Source organism: Protopterus annectens, chromosome 2.part0, assembly GCF_019279795.1.
Source record: "Protopterus annectens isolate FY-2018-M chromosome 2.part0, PAN1.0, whole genome shotgun sequence".
Classification (NCBI taxonomy): Eukaryota; Metazoa; Chordata; order Ceratodontiformes; family Protopteridae; genus Protopterus; species Protopterus annectens.
In genome coordinates, this window is record NC_056728.1 from 541,933,215 (window position 1) to 541,947,284 (window position 14,070).

General features: G+C 39.2%; 1 protein-coding gene across 2 annotated transcripts in view; it reads right to left on the reverse strand.

Moving 5' to 3' along the window:
* The window catches only part of EPHA5 (EPH receptor A5), a 1,391,623-nt gene that overhangs the window by 962,647 nt on the left and 414,906 nt on the right, over positions 1-14,070 (reverse strand). The window lies entirely within an intron of this gene.

The window sequence follows — 14,070 nt, forward strand, 5'->3', positions numbered from 1 at the left end:
TGTTGCTTAGGCCTTGTGTCCTTTTAGTAAGGTATCTCTATGGGCATTCCAGTTGTTGCATGCGTTTGGAAAAACTTATATTCAATGACTGGCCTAATGAAGGCTGAGTGAAGAGGGACAACAACATCCTGAAATCTAGACACAATCCCTCTGTTTACAAGCTGTACAATATAGAAGTTAATTATAGTGTATTATACAACTTGCTCACCAAGGAAAAGTATGAATGTCAGCTACAGTGACAGCCATGTGACAGGCATGAACGGCATGCATTTTGGGGTTTAGGCATACTCAACATCATTTTAGAAGTGGTCAATGACCATGAGTTGGTATATAATATGTAACATTACTGCTACATGTAAGCAGACGCACATACTCATTCAGAGAATGTGTTCTGTGATTAGACTTCTTGTCTGGAGGCAGTCTTTCTTCTCTTCCCTTCCCTTCTGGAACAGACGCTGTAGGCTGTGCAACTGTAGTTCTTTCCAGTGGAGGAAAAGTTGTTTCAGAGCAACTGTAAGTCAGAGAGAAGAAAACCCTTGCAGCTGTTTGTCTATGCACACCAAACATCTCTACAGTGGGTGTGGCTTTAATGGAATTGGAAGGTATGCTGTTTAAAGTGCATTACCTACCAAGGGGACCAATGGTCCCAGTTTTTCCAGGAAAGTCCCAGTTTGGAAGTCTCTGTCCTGGAATCCCAAACATTGTCTTTGGGACGCAGAAATGTCCCAGTTTAGTCTGAATGTTTTCCAGCATTCGTAGTGCTGCTTCAGTGAGTGAACCAAAACAAAAACTTCAGGCAGTTTCGTGGACGACAAAAGATTCTGTTAAGTCCACAGTTTGTTTGTGTCTTTCGGCTTTTCCTGGTTAGGGGTCGCCACAGCAGAACTCCGGTGCACTAATGATTGGCAGTTGATTTTTACGTACCGGCTTGCCAGGCCTGACGCACAACCTTCAACGGAGGTACGCCCATTCACGCATGTCTCCACGCAGAAAACGATCTAGCTTAGAATCGAACCAGATAGAGTCTGACTGTGAGGCGACAATGCTACCGCAGCACCACCACCACGGGTTTCTCTGTTAGGTCCACAGTCACAATACAAAAAAGGCAGGTGGTGGGAGAGTTATATCCATGATAAGACGAGGAGCTCCTTTAGTAGCCCAAGAAGAAAAATATAAGCTGGACAGGTATGCATTAATCTGTGTCTATTGGATGGCAGAGCAGATTACCTTAGCAAATGTTTACTTGCCCCCCCCCCCCCAAAACAAATTTAAATGAAATAACATGAGTGTTGCAGACTGTTACGTATACAAACCTCTTGCTGCTGCTGCCAGGGATTACTCTCACTCATCTCTCTCTCTCTCTCTGACACACACACACACACACACACACACACACACACACACACACACACACACACACACACACACACACATATATTATTTATAGCCTTGTCCAGATTTCTTGCAGTAAGAGGTTGAGAAGCATGCACAAACATCTTAATCGCTGCTAGGGGATCGCATGCTCGCTGTCAATCTTCACATTCTTTCACACACACAATCTTGCTCGATTGCTCTCACTTTGTCCTGATCTCTCTCTCTCACACACACACACACACAAACACACAGTCACTTCCTCATTCATACATGCATTCACTCACACACGATCTCTCTCACTCTCCCGATTTCTCACACACACACACTCATTTCCTCATACATACATGCATTAACTCACGATTGTTCTCACTGTCTTCAGATCTCTCACATACACAGTCTCTCACTCTCGCTCTCTCAATCATACCTCTTAACCATACTTCTCAGATTTTCACAGAAAGTCAAGATTTTGGAATCATATTTTAAGTCTGTTCCTCATAAAACTTGTGATCTTGTCATTAAGGGTTGAAGTCACTAAACAACTAGACGTTTGAGCATCATATCCTTCCGGTAATTCATGTTAACACAACACCTTTTATTCAAGCAACTTTCTAAGTTTATATTAGCAATATTTAAAATTTATCCATATTTTTGGGCCTTTGCCCCCCCCCCACCCCCCCACCCCCATTATTTTTGGCTTTGTCCAGATTTCTTGTGCTGGGAACTTGAGAGGTATGTTCTTAACTCTACAGATTTTTGCTTCATATTTTGGTCCATTTCTCATAAAATTATGGTTTTCTAGCAAATAGTTGGCAAATCATCGAGTATTTAAGTCAGAAAATATTGACAGACATTTGAGTTTCAGATTTAATACTGTTCAGAAAATGTGTGCTAATGTAAAACCTGTTATTCTATCTACTTTCTAAGTTTGTAAAAGCAATATTTAAAAAGTGTCCCTATTTTTGTTCATTTGCCCCTTCCCCCATTATTTACTGCTCTGTGACCCTTCCTCACCCAGTATCACACCATGTGGATTCCATGGAATGTGTTCTGTATAACAGACACACTAGTAATGACCAGAGAAAAAAATGATTTTCTCAGCAAATTACGCAAATAGTCATTTCCCTTGGTGCACAGCATACCTCTCAACTGTCAGGAATGTCCAGATTTTTGCCTCATATTTTTGGTCTGCGTCTGATCCTCATAAAAATTATGGTTTTCTGGTAAATCACCAAGGACAGAAGCAACTAAATAATGTCATACTTTTAAGTTGTAGGCTTCATATCCTTCAGAAAATGCACGCTAACACAAAATCCTGTTTTTCTAGCAACTTTCTAAGGTTAGAAAAGGACTATTTAAAATCTGCCCCTACTTTTGTAAAGATGTCACCCAGAATCTTTGAATTTAGTGTTGCAAGGCATGTTCCACATGTAGGGCACAGGGATTAGTGTATGGCTGTAGGCCTATAAATAGGTTGCATATTAAGTGTCCATGATTAGGTCATGTAACAAAATGGTCACCATGTCACCTACTAACTTTGCAGGCTTACAGTTACCTCAGAGCTTTCTGGTGAAATGACAAGAGACATGCCAATGGGCATGAATGGGAGAAATGGACTTTTAAGTGTAAATCTGACTGCCTGCTGTTACTGGAATGATTTTGCAAATTACAGACTGCTCATAACAAACATTTTGTTTGAAAACATGGAGATTCATAACTGGTTGGTACTGGAATCCTTTTTTTACTTATTAGTTGACAAGGTACTCTCACTGGACACAACTGACCTTTTTCAGGCGTGACCAAGGAGCGCTATCTAGTTAATTTAGTCAGTCAGAATCACACAGTATGCAAATGAATGTTAAAAGAATAATTCCACCCCAGTATGGGCACAGGAAGCAACCCATTAGTAGCCTGAAATGTTAGACTTCTGCACTAACCGAAATATTTGGTCATGCCTGAGTATATGAATGTGCCAGCAGTAAAACTGAATCCACATGTCCTGCCATCTATGGTATAATATTGGCAAAGCCATTATACCACTTAGTGGTGAGTTGGACACTGAAGACAGGATATTAGTTAATAGATAATGGAGACTTTGACATTCAAAGACAATCTCTTAAGAACATGTGGACAAGGCTATTCCTTGAGATGAGTTCAACTCCTCTCTCTGAGAAGACTATAGTTACATTCTGAGAGATGCTAGAGAAACTCACTTTGAACAGATTATTATTAAGGCCTCAGTATATGCAGCAGCAAGGAGGTATGGCTGCAAAGTGGTTATTGTTTTTCTCAGTGATATCCCTCTAACTTGCAGGTGGAAAGTTGTGTGACTGATACTGTCTTGATATAGATGGCCATTCAGGTGATGGGATGATGGGATCACAAGATCCTAGGTGGTTCCTAGGCTAATGGCCCTAGGACCCTTATAAGCCTAGTCACGTTCAACCATTGTTCCTTAGGGTCTATGTCAGAACACCGTAAAATCAAAAAAATTAACACTCACATGAGTGAATAATCAGGAACTCGAAATTACTATTGTGGGGGATTGAGCCCACCCACTAAATATATAATCCTACTCCGAGATCGCACTACAGTGAGGAAAGGGCAAATATTCTGTACTGCGATACAAAAAAACTAAATATCGAATTCCTGATTTTTTGCTCATGTGAGCGCTCAATATTTTAGTTTTTCGTCATTCTAAAATAGACCCATTCCTTATAGGTCCTAGAGATATGGGCAATGATTACTAGCCAAACTAAATCAGCACTGACTGCCCCTTCCAAGAGGGACACGGGTGAAACCACTGGGGTGAATTTGTGGTTTCCTATCCAATCATCCAAGTTATGCTTAAATAGTGTCAACGAGGGGCTCTGTTTAACTTGAACTGGAAGTTTGTTCCAGAGGACAGGTAACCTCCATCTGTCTCTCTAGCAAGTCCTGTTGATGTCACAGGCTACTTTAAGGTCTCTAGAGCAAGTGAATTGTGTACCATTTTACTTATGAATGTGCAGCATAGCCACTGAGGCAGGATCAGAGGATGCTCTATATGCAAGGCACAGGTTACCTCTGAGTAGTCTATATGATACAGAGTATAGTGACAGTGATTTCAGTCTGTCTGCATAAGACTTGTGCTGAAGACCCTAAATTTTTTTCATGAGAAACCTTTGAGGTCTCTCTAGTTGCTGCAGGTGCCTGGTATGGTTCATACCAAAGAAAACATTGTACTCTATTATTGGCCTGGTGAGGGAAGAGTACAGGGGGGTTATAACCTCTTTTGTTTTGGAAGCTATGCCCTTATTTGTGAGACTAGCAATGCAGAAGGCCTTCCTAACTACTGTGGAGATATGGTGATCAAAGGTAAAGTTGCTATCAACCTGTGTGCCCAAATCTCTCACCACTGATTCAGAGCTTAGGGTGTTGCTATTAATATGGTACTCCACAGGGACATCACCCTTGCCAAAGGGGATGATACAAACTCAATGGAAAAAATGCATTGAGTCCATGATTTGGCACCAATCACTGGTTTGAGTAAGCCTTCTTGTAGATTGTTTACATCATTTCGGGACTCAATGACTGCATCCAGTTTGCAGTCATCCGAAAACTTTATCAGACACAGACCTTTTTTTTTTTTTTTTTTTTTTTTGCCTGTACTTCCGAGAAGTAGATTCAAAACAACAGGAGCCCCAGCACCAATCCCTGTGGAGCACCACTGGTAACGCGTCTGCTGGTGGAGGTGGAGTACCCTATTTTGACTGCATATGTTCTATTGGTGAGCCAGTTTGCAACCCACCTGACAATATATGGGTTGATCCCCAGCTGGATGAGTTTTTCAATGATGCCTGAGTGGGGGATTGTATCAAAGGCCTTGGCTAAGTCTGAGTAGGCTGTATGCACATATTTTCCCTTGCTCAGGGCTCTGGTGATATTTTTGAAGAAGTCCACCAGGCTCAACATGCAAAATCTGCCCTTGACAAAATCAAACTGGGTCAGGTCAAGTGTTTGAAGGCTTCCTATATCTTTTGTTGGTGAGGTCCATGATGATTCTGTCCATGGTCTTGCAGATAAGGCTAATTAGACTTATGGGTCTATAGTTTCCAGGGTCAGTGGATGCACCCCCTTTGTGCAAGGGATGACCGTAGCTGTTTTCCATTCTGCGGGGACAAAACCAGTGCTTCGGTTGTGGTTAAAGAGAGTACTCAAAGGTGTTGCTAATTCCTATTCTAAACAATTTCAAATGCAGCCTGGGATGTTATCAGGTACCATAGAGAATGTGTTTTTGGCTTTTGAGAGAGTGGGTAAGACCTGTTCTTTTGAAATTCTAGGGGGAGAACAGGTAGGAATGTTCAAGGGAATGTGTGGCAGGGACGGGGGGAGATGTTTTCACTGAACTTGTCTTCCAGTAGGTTGGCCATTTCTACAGATTCAGTACGTGTGGTACCATTCACCACAAATTCAGAGCAAATCTAGGCTTTTCCTTTAAGCTTTTGGATGTAGCTAAAGAATGCCTTATGGTTATCCTTAGTCAGGGATGCTAATTTAGATTCATAGTCAGCTTTATAGGACTTTACAAAATATCTTATTTGCTTCTTCAAACTGAGAAGGGTGTGCTTCCAATTCTGAGACCATTCCTTTATGTTTTTAGACAGCAATTTCTTCCTCTTGTTGTATAGCCTGTTTATGACAGATGTCCATTAAGCAGACTTGTTTTTTTTTTTTTTTTTAGTCCTGTCAGGTACGGCTGAGTCAATACAATTGTATAGATCCAAACAGCAAAACGATGAAGGGGGAAAGGATCAACTGGTATGTAAAACACAGTAATGTAAAAAAGATTTGGGTACAAAAATAAAGAATCTTTATGCCAGAGACTATGTTTTTCTCAGAATATCCACAGCATGAGCAATGAGATAACAAGTTCTTTATGTACTGTCAAATGCAATAATTGTTCATTTTGCAATTGCATAGATGAGTCTAAGACATTCACACATCCCACTTGCAACAAAATATTTACACATTTTCCTGAAGCTGACTGTAACACTAAAAATCTTGTTTATGTAGCACAGTGCACAGCCTGTCCCAGTTTTTATGTTGGTAAGAAGAACAGGTGTCTAAGGGAAAGGATACGTGACCATTTGTATTGTGCACGTAAAGGGATGAGCTATAGTGCAATAGCTAAACACATGAATACATCCGCTGAGGGACACAATTTCAAGTTTTTAGTATTGGAAGTTTTGAATCAAGATGTTAGGATGGGGGATATAGTTAATAAGACATATCATGCTGAGATTAAATGGATTTTTAGACTAGGGGCACATTATTCCCCTGGCCTTAATGAACATATTTCGATACAACCCGCACTGGGAGCAAGACCCCTAAAAAAAGAGGCTGACAAAGAGGAGATAGGGTAGATGGATTGTTTTTAAATCAACTTGCACAAGTTGAGCAGTTATGCAATTTTAATATGTATATGTTGTTATTTATTGAGTTTATGAAATAGATTAAATATTTTTATGAATTATTAGGTAATAGGTGATATGAGTATTTAATTTAATTGCATATGCATTTTTATAGTCATTATAACATTTAGTTGTTTTTAGGAATATGAATGTAAGCAGACTTAATTGGTTTATTTAACTGGCATTTTCAATGCAATCATGTTGCTTAGCAACCTTTAATGCTTTTTAGTTGATTGGATGAAACTGTTACAAGGTGTTTAAAAGCTGGTTAGAGTTTTTACTTTGATAATAGGTCTGAAGAAGCTACATGCTTCCTGTTCTTTATTTTTGCTATTTTATTAAAGTTTTGGAACGACCTCTACAGTGAACAACTGGTGTGTTTTTGACTTTTCTACAATTGTATAGATGTTTACACAGAGCATTGGTAAATCCCAGTATAGGTGTCCTTGCTGTCAGTGGGGACAGCAGCTTTGACGCTATTAATTCTGTCTCTTAAGAAACTGTAGTTGGCTTTGGAAAAGATGTTTAGCTTAAATTCTCCTGAGGGAAGGTCTGATGTAATCATTACTTCGAGCAAAACTGAGTTCTATTCAGACTTCAGCAGGGAGAGCCACACACTTGTGGTATTACACCGATCTCCCATGTTGGTGAGTACTAGATCAACAACGTTTGGGCTCCTTGTGGGGGTGCTAACTATCTGTTCCAAGGCATTGGAGTTAATGAAGTCCAAGAACCTGTAGGCGAGCGTATTGGTACACATATAATTTACCTAATCAATGGACAGGTATTTAAAGTCACCCATAACCAGAGTGTTGGTTTTATTTTGAGCGACTCAAGTAGATCCAAATAGGCAGTGTGGATATCATGGTTCAGGGAGGGGGATCTGTAACTAACAATAACTTGAAAGGAGGTCTTCCATACAGTTATTTGTGCTTGGAGTAACTCTAGGGAATTGTTCTGTTTAACCAATCTAGATGTGCATTTATCTTTAAAGAAAACTGATACTCCTCCACCGTTAGTTGTCACATGTTCGTGTTCTGAACATGTGGAAGGCATTATAAGCTGGCATGGCCAGGGCATTCTCCATGGCCTTGGACCAGGTTTCTCTGGCTGAGCAGACATATGCATCTTCCAAAGTAAGGAATGCTTCCAGTGAATGCAGTTTCAGATTTAGACTCCTGGTATTTAGCAGCATAACCCTGAGGTCATTTTTCAAGGATACATTTATGTCGGGAATTTTGTTCTTGTGACATTGCTTAAAGAAGGCACTGGGGAGGAGGCAGGTGTCTTAGCCAGTAACCAAAAGCCAAGAGATGACAGGTGAAAGCATTGTGGTCTATTAACCACATCACCCCAGGTTGACAGGTACTCAATCCTCTTGAAATGGCAACAGAAACTAAGCAAATTGGTGGAGTCAATCATTTTTTGTCTGTACTGTGGCATCATCCTAGGTGCAGGTAGGATACTGCTTAAGGCTAGGGATATACTTGCCTCGGACACAAATTCAGAGAGCTCAGTCATGTCTCTCTTCATATAGTCCAGAGAGGTATGTCTCAGGTCATTCACACCAACATGAACTATGACAGAGTCATAACAGTACCTGTTGTTGAGAGATCTGAGTGTGTGTGTGTGATGTGGCAAATCCTGGGACCTGATAGACAGCTGACCGTGAATTTTTCCTTATCCAACTTGGTGAGTGGGACATCTGTGTGTCTCACAATGGAATCATCTATGATCAAAAGATTAAATTTTGCGTTTTGCCTTATGGGCTTGTTAGGTGGGACACTGGTGAGTGTGTTTTTATGTGTATTGTGTTCAGCTGGTAGTGTGCTATGTGAAACATGTTTATGTTTGGGAGGTCTCTGATCTTTAGGTAGGCTTCCAGTGAGTTCCTCCTCATATGTGAGTTTAGGTGCTGTGGGTGTAATTGGCACAGTCGGTGGACTGTGTGACCTGACAACCCCCTTAGTATCTGATATGCTGATTCTCACATATTGAATGTGTGCGACATGGAAGTAAGGGGTTGTCAATGTACATAAGGTAATTGCTACACTGCCTCAGGATGCCCATGTCGACCAGTTCAGCTGGAGAAACTGTGAGAAACTGTCCATCCATGATATTAAGTATAGTGTTGTGGTCAGTAACAGGGAGAGGACGAGAAGGACCAGGGTACAGCTGAGGGACTACTAGAAGTTCTAAACTGCAAGAGGCTTAGTGGGTGAGACCTGAATTAGTACCTCAGCTGCTCAGTTGAGTGTCTCTCCAGGCAGTAAAGCACAACAGTGAGAAACCTCAGATGGAGCATAAGCATTTGAGTAGGGGAAAATGTGTCTGTCTAGGACTAATACGGGCAATAAATAGCAACAAAATTAAATGGATTTAAAACACTCTAACCAATGATAGTATATGAGATTGAGCCCTGGGTCGACAATCACCGCTAAGGTGCATCCTCAGCTACACTCTTCTCTTACAAACATGCAGGGGAGGCCCTCTTTTGTGGAGAAAAGTTGAATTAGTGCTCAGAAACTGCAAAAACATACTGCATCCAACAAATCTGAACCAAGTCTTTGCTAGGCTAAAAGGTGCAGATTAGAGCAAAAATACAGTTTGAAAATAACAGCACACAGTAAAAAAAAAAAAAAAAAACAGTACAAGAAGTGCAGATCAAGTAAAATGGTACTTAATTTGCAGTAGAAATCAGTGGATGTTTCAGATAACACAGGAGATCAGTTGCAAGTTGTTCAGGTCTGTGCATACCCCTCAACCTCTTAACACAAGAAATCAGGACAATGACAAAATATGTGAAGGGACAAAGTTGCAAAAATAGGGACAGATTTTAAATATTGCTCTTATAAATTTACAAAGTTGATAAAATGAAAGGTTTTATCTTAGCATGCATTTTCTAAAGGATATAAAGTCTGATACTGAAATGTATATCATTATTTAGTGACTTACGTCCTCACTGATTTGGCAAAAAAAAAAAAAACACAAATTGTATGAGGAAGTGACCAAAAATGAGGGACAACAATCTGGACATTCTGCAAAAATCTAGACAGTTGAGAGGTATGTGACTCTGGATTGACATGAGATGTACCAGGGGTTTAAGAAAACAAGAACCACAGCAGCTCTGAAGTGAAAGAAAGTCATGTGAGGTAATAGAATAGAATATGAAGAAAAATGTTCAGTTGACTCTGCCATGTTCTAGCAACCAAATCAGAGTGTGTGTGTGTGTGTGTGTGTGTGTGTGTGTGTGTGTGTGTGTGTGTGTGTGTGTGTGTGTGTATGTGTGTGTGTGTATATATATATATATATATATATATATATATATATATATATATATATATATCTATATATATATATATATATATATATGTATATATATACAGAATTTTAGCCAGCTTTACGTTTTCAAAATAAATCAAGCTTTCTTCCAGCAAACAATGGGGAAAGAGAAAACAAAACTGCAGTCTATTCAGCAGGTCCAGTATTCAATTTATAATCAGGTTCTAAAGTTCAGTTTACAGAGTACTTTTTATGCACAGTTATCCAAAGCCCAATAAATTATTCACTTGTATGCCTTTAATTACTCCTTCCTACCCAATATTCTCATTAATTCCATTAGCCTTAAAATCAGAGCAACACTACTGTTTACCTTTCAGCTTCAGGAAACACTCCTGGTAACCATCAGAATTCATCATAGGGTAATACTTCTGTCACTCCTTTAGCCATATACATACACATAAAACACATTTTCTCCTACGCAGACCCTGAATATCCAGAGGCCCCAATCAAGAACCTATGTTTTAGCATGGTAATAAACCTGAAATACTTTTTCCTGCTGATCTTCATTAGTTTTCTCCTGTTTGCCTACCTACCTGTCCAAGGCTTAAAAGTCACTGCAGCCAGCACTAAGTCACATTCTTTCTCTCTTCCTCTCTAACGCTCTATACAGATAAATATAAATAGATAGATAGATAGATAGATAGATAGACAGACAGACAGACAGACAGATAGATAGATAGATAGATAGATAGATAGATAGATAGATAGACAGATAGGTAGATAGATAGGTAGATAGATAAACAGATAGATAGATAGATAGATAGATAGATAGATAGATAGATAGATAGATAGATAGATATATAGATGATAGATAGATAGATAGATAGATAGATAGATAGATAGATAGATAGATAGATAGGTAGATAGAGAAACAGATAGATAGATAGATAGATAGATAGATAGATAGATAGATATAGAGATACACAAATAGATAGATAAGATGTATATATCTTTTGACATCCTATGTTTAACGGAAACCTGGTTAAAACCCCTCACTAAAGATACTGAAATCACTCCCCCAGGTTACAACATTTTAAGACAAGACCGCAATACCCGCAAAGGTGGGGGAGTAGCACTCCTATTTAAGACTGAACTAAATATATCCTTAGTACCCTATGCTCCCCTGGAGAACACCAAAACTGAACTCCTTATATCAAAGCTACAACTGAACCCAAATAAAGCCATATATATTATCTGTACCTATCTATCTCCTGGAAATAACTCCATAATAATAGAAAATCTCTTTAGCTGAGCTTCATCCACCTACCCACAAGAAACTGTAATACTTGGAGACTTCAACCTTGATTGGTCCTCAGTTAATACTAATAACCCAGTCTCTCATATTAATCTCCATGGCTTTACTCAGACTATAAACACCTCCACTAGGATTAATAAACCTAACAACAAAGAAAGTATACTAGATTGGATTCTTGTTAATAAACCACAACTACAATATCAAACCGGCACTTTGCCAGATGACATTAGCGATCACAACTTAACCTATATCATAAGAAAGAAGAATATCACTACTAATGCCCCTACCATCAGAACCTCTCGTAGTAATAAAAATTTTAACCCTATCCTATTTAACACTGAACTAAATGCCTGTAACTGGAAACCTCTAAAAATTCTTCCTCTAGAAGAAGCTGTTCAATATTTTAACACCACATTTCTATCAATCCTAGACAATCATGCACCAAAAAGAACTATCAGAGTCAAAACTAAACCTGCCCCCTGGCTATCTAAGGAAACAAGGCAAAAAATGTTACTCAGAAACAAATCCTGGATAAAATGGAGAACTAGTAAATCTCCCTCTGATCAACAGACCTTCAGACACTTAAGAAATAGTACTAAAAAAGCTACTCTTTCGGACAAAAAAACTACTATAGTAACCTCCAACAAGTTAATCACAATAATCCTCAAAAATTCTGGTCAACCTTGAATAGACTTCTTCACCCCGGACAGACTACCACTCCCTCTCCCTCTGGGTCCGAAAAAAATTCTTCCCATGAAACTGCCAATGCTTTCAACTCCTTCTTTACTAATACTATCAAATCTCTGGCCTCTCACCTTTCCTTTGACAATTCTAGCATCCCTGTTCTTGCATCTTCTAAGCAACCAACCTTCACTATACAACCTATCTCCACCACCTTCATCCAAAAATGCATCCAAAAACTTAAACCATGTACCTCATCGGCTGACCAACTTCCATCAGAATTCCTCCAAAAAGCAGCTAAGGTTATAGCCTATCCCATATCTATCCTTATTAACAGAACTATTAATGAAGGAACCATACCTGACATCTGGAAAATCTCACACATTATACCCTTACATAAAGGAGGTAACTCCAATGAATACTCTAATTACAGGCCTATAGCACTCTTGTCTCCCCTAGCAAAAATCATGGAAAAATGTGTTCACTACCAACTAATGAATTACTTAACTAAAAATTACATTCTAACTCCCTGTCAACATGGCTTTAGGCCTTTTCATAGTACTACCACTGCTCTCCTTTCCTTTACTGACTTCATAAACACAAACCGCAATAATAATATTCTTTCTTCAGCACTCTTTATTGACCTGTCCAAAGCCTTTGACATGGTTAACCACCCCCTCCTCATAAAAATCCTAGAATCTCTTGCTTTAGAACCAAAGGCTATCTTATGGTTTACTTCCTATCTCACTAACAGGAAACAGGCAGTCCTCTGGGATAACAAACTCTCCTCTCTCCTCCCAATTTCTCTTGGTGTCCCACAAGGCTCTATTCTTGGACCTCTCCTATTCTCCCTTTTTATAAATGACCTACAAGCAGATATTCCCCAAGCTACATGCATACAGTATGCTGATGACTCCACTCTTATTTGCTCAGCTAAAACCATTCCAGAGCTTCAAACTATTACTCAAAATGTATTCCACACAGTAGAAGCATGGTTCTTAAAACGCTGCCTACTTTTAAATGCTAAAAAAACAAAACTCCTCCTCTTTAAACCTACTACTAGGTCCCCCACATTAGATTTCTCTATCTTATCTATTAATGGCACCCTCATATCAGCCGACTCTACTACCAAACTGCTAGGTGTCATGATTGACAACAACCTTACCTATGATTGTCACATCAATAATACCATTAAAACTGTAAACAGAAAATTGGGCTCCCTTTACAGAATTAGAACATTCTTAACCCCGACAGCCAAAGCTACTCTTGCCCACTCTTACCTTATTTCAACTCTTCTCTATGCCTCACCAATTTACACTAACCTGAAGAAAAACAATCTCTCTAAACTGGCTAACACATATAATAGTATTGCTAGATTTGTGACTGGTAATCAATTCAGAACTCACCACTGTCTGAACCTTCAGCAACTTCACTGGCTGGAATTAGAAAATATGTTGCTTCTTTCCCAACTTTCCTTTGTCCAAAGAGCTTTCTATCAACCTAATAACACACCTGCACTTTCCAAACTTGTTACCCTTTACTCTAACCTGAACTCACTTCGCTCCTCTAGCAAACTCCTAGTAACTTTAACTAAATCCAACAACCTTGCTGGTGACTCCCTTTTCTCTAACGCCATTGGTAAACACTGGAATCAACTTCCTATTGAACTTACTTCAATTCCAACTCCTGTTTTGTTCAAACAAAAACTTAGAACTTACCTTAAAAATCACTGGTTATGTCCTTGCTTTAACCCCGACTAAATCTCCCACAAATTTCCTCTACTCCTCCCTCTCCCTCTCCTTCTACCTTCTTTTTATGTCTAAGTTTTACTACCATCACTTTATAAGAGCTACCTCTCTAATATCCTTCTCCTCCTTTAGGTTCATTTCTTTTTACTGACAGTATAAATTTAACTGATCTACTCACTCTTTTCATTTTGAATATCTTTTCTTTTTTACTTTCTTTTTA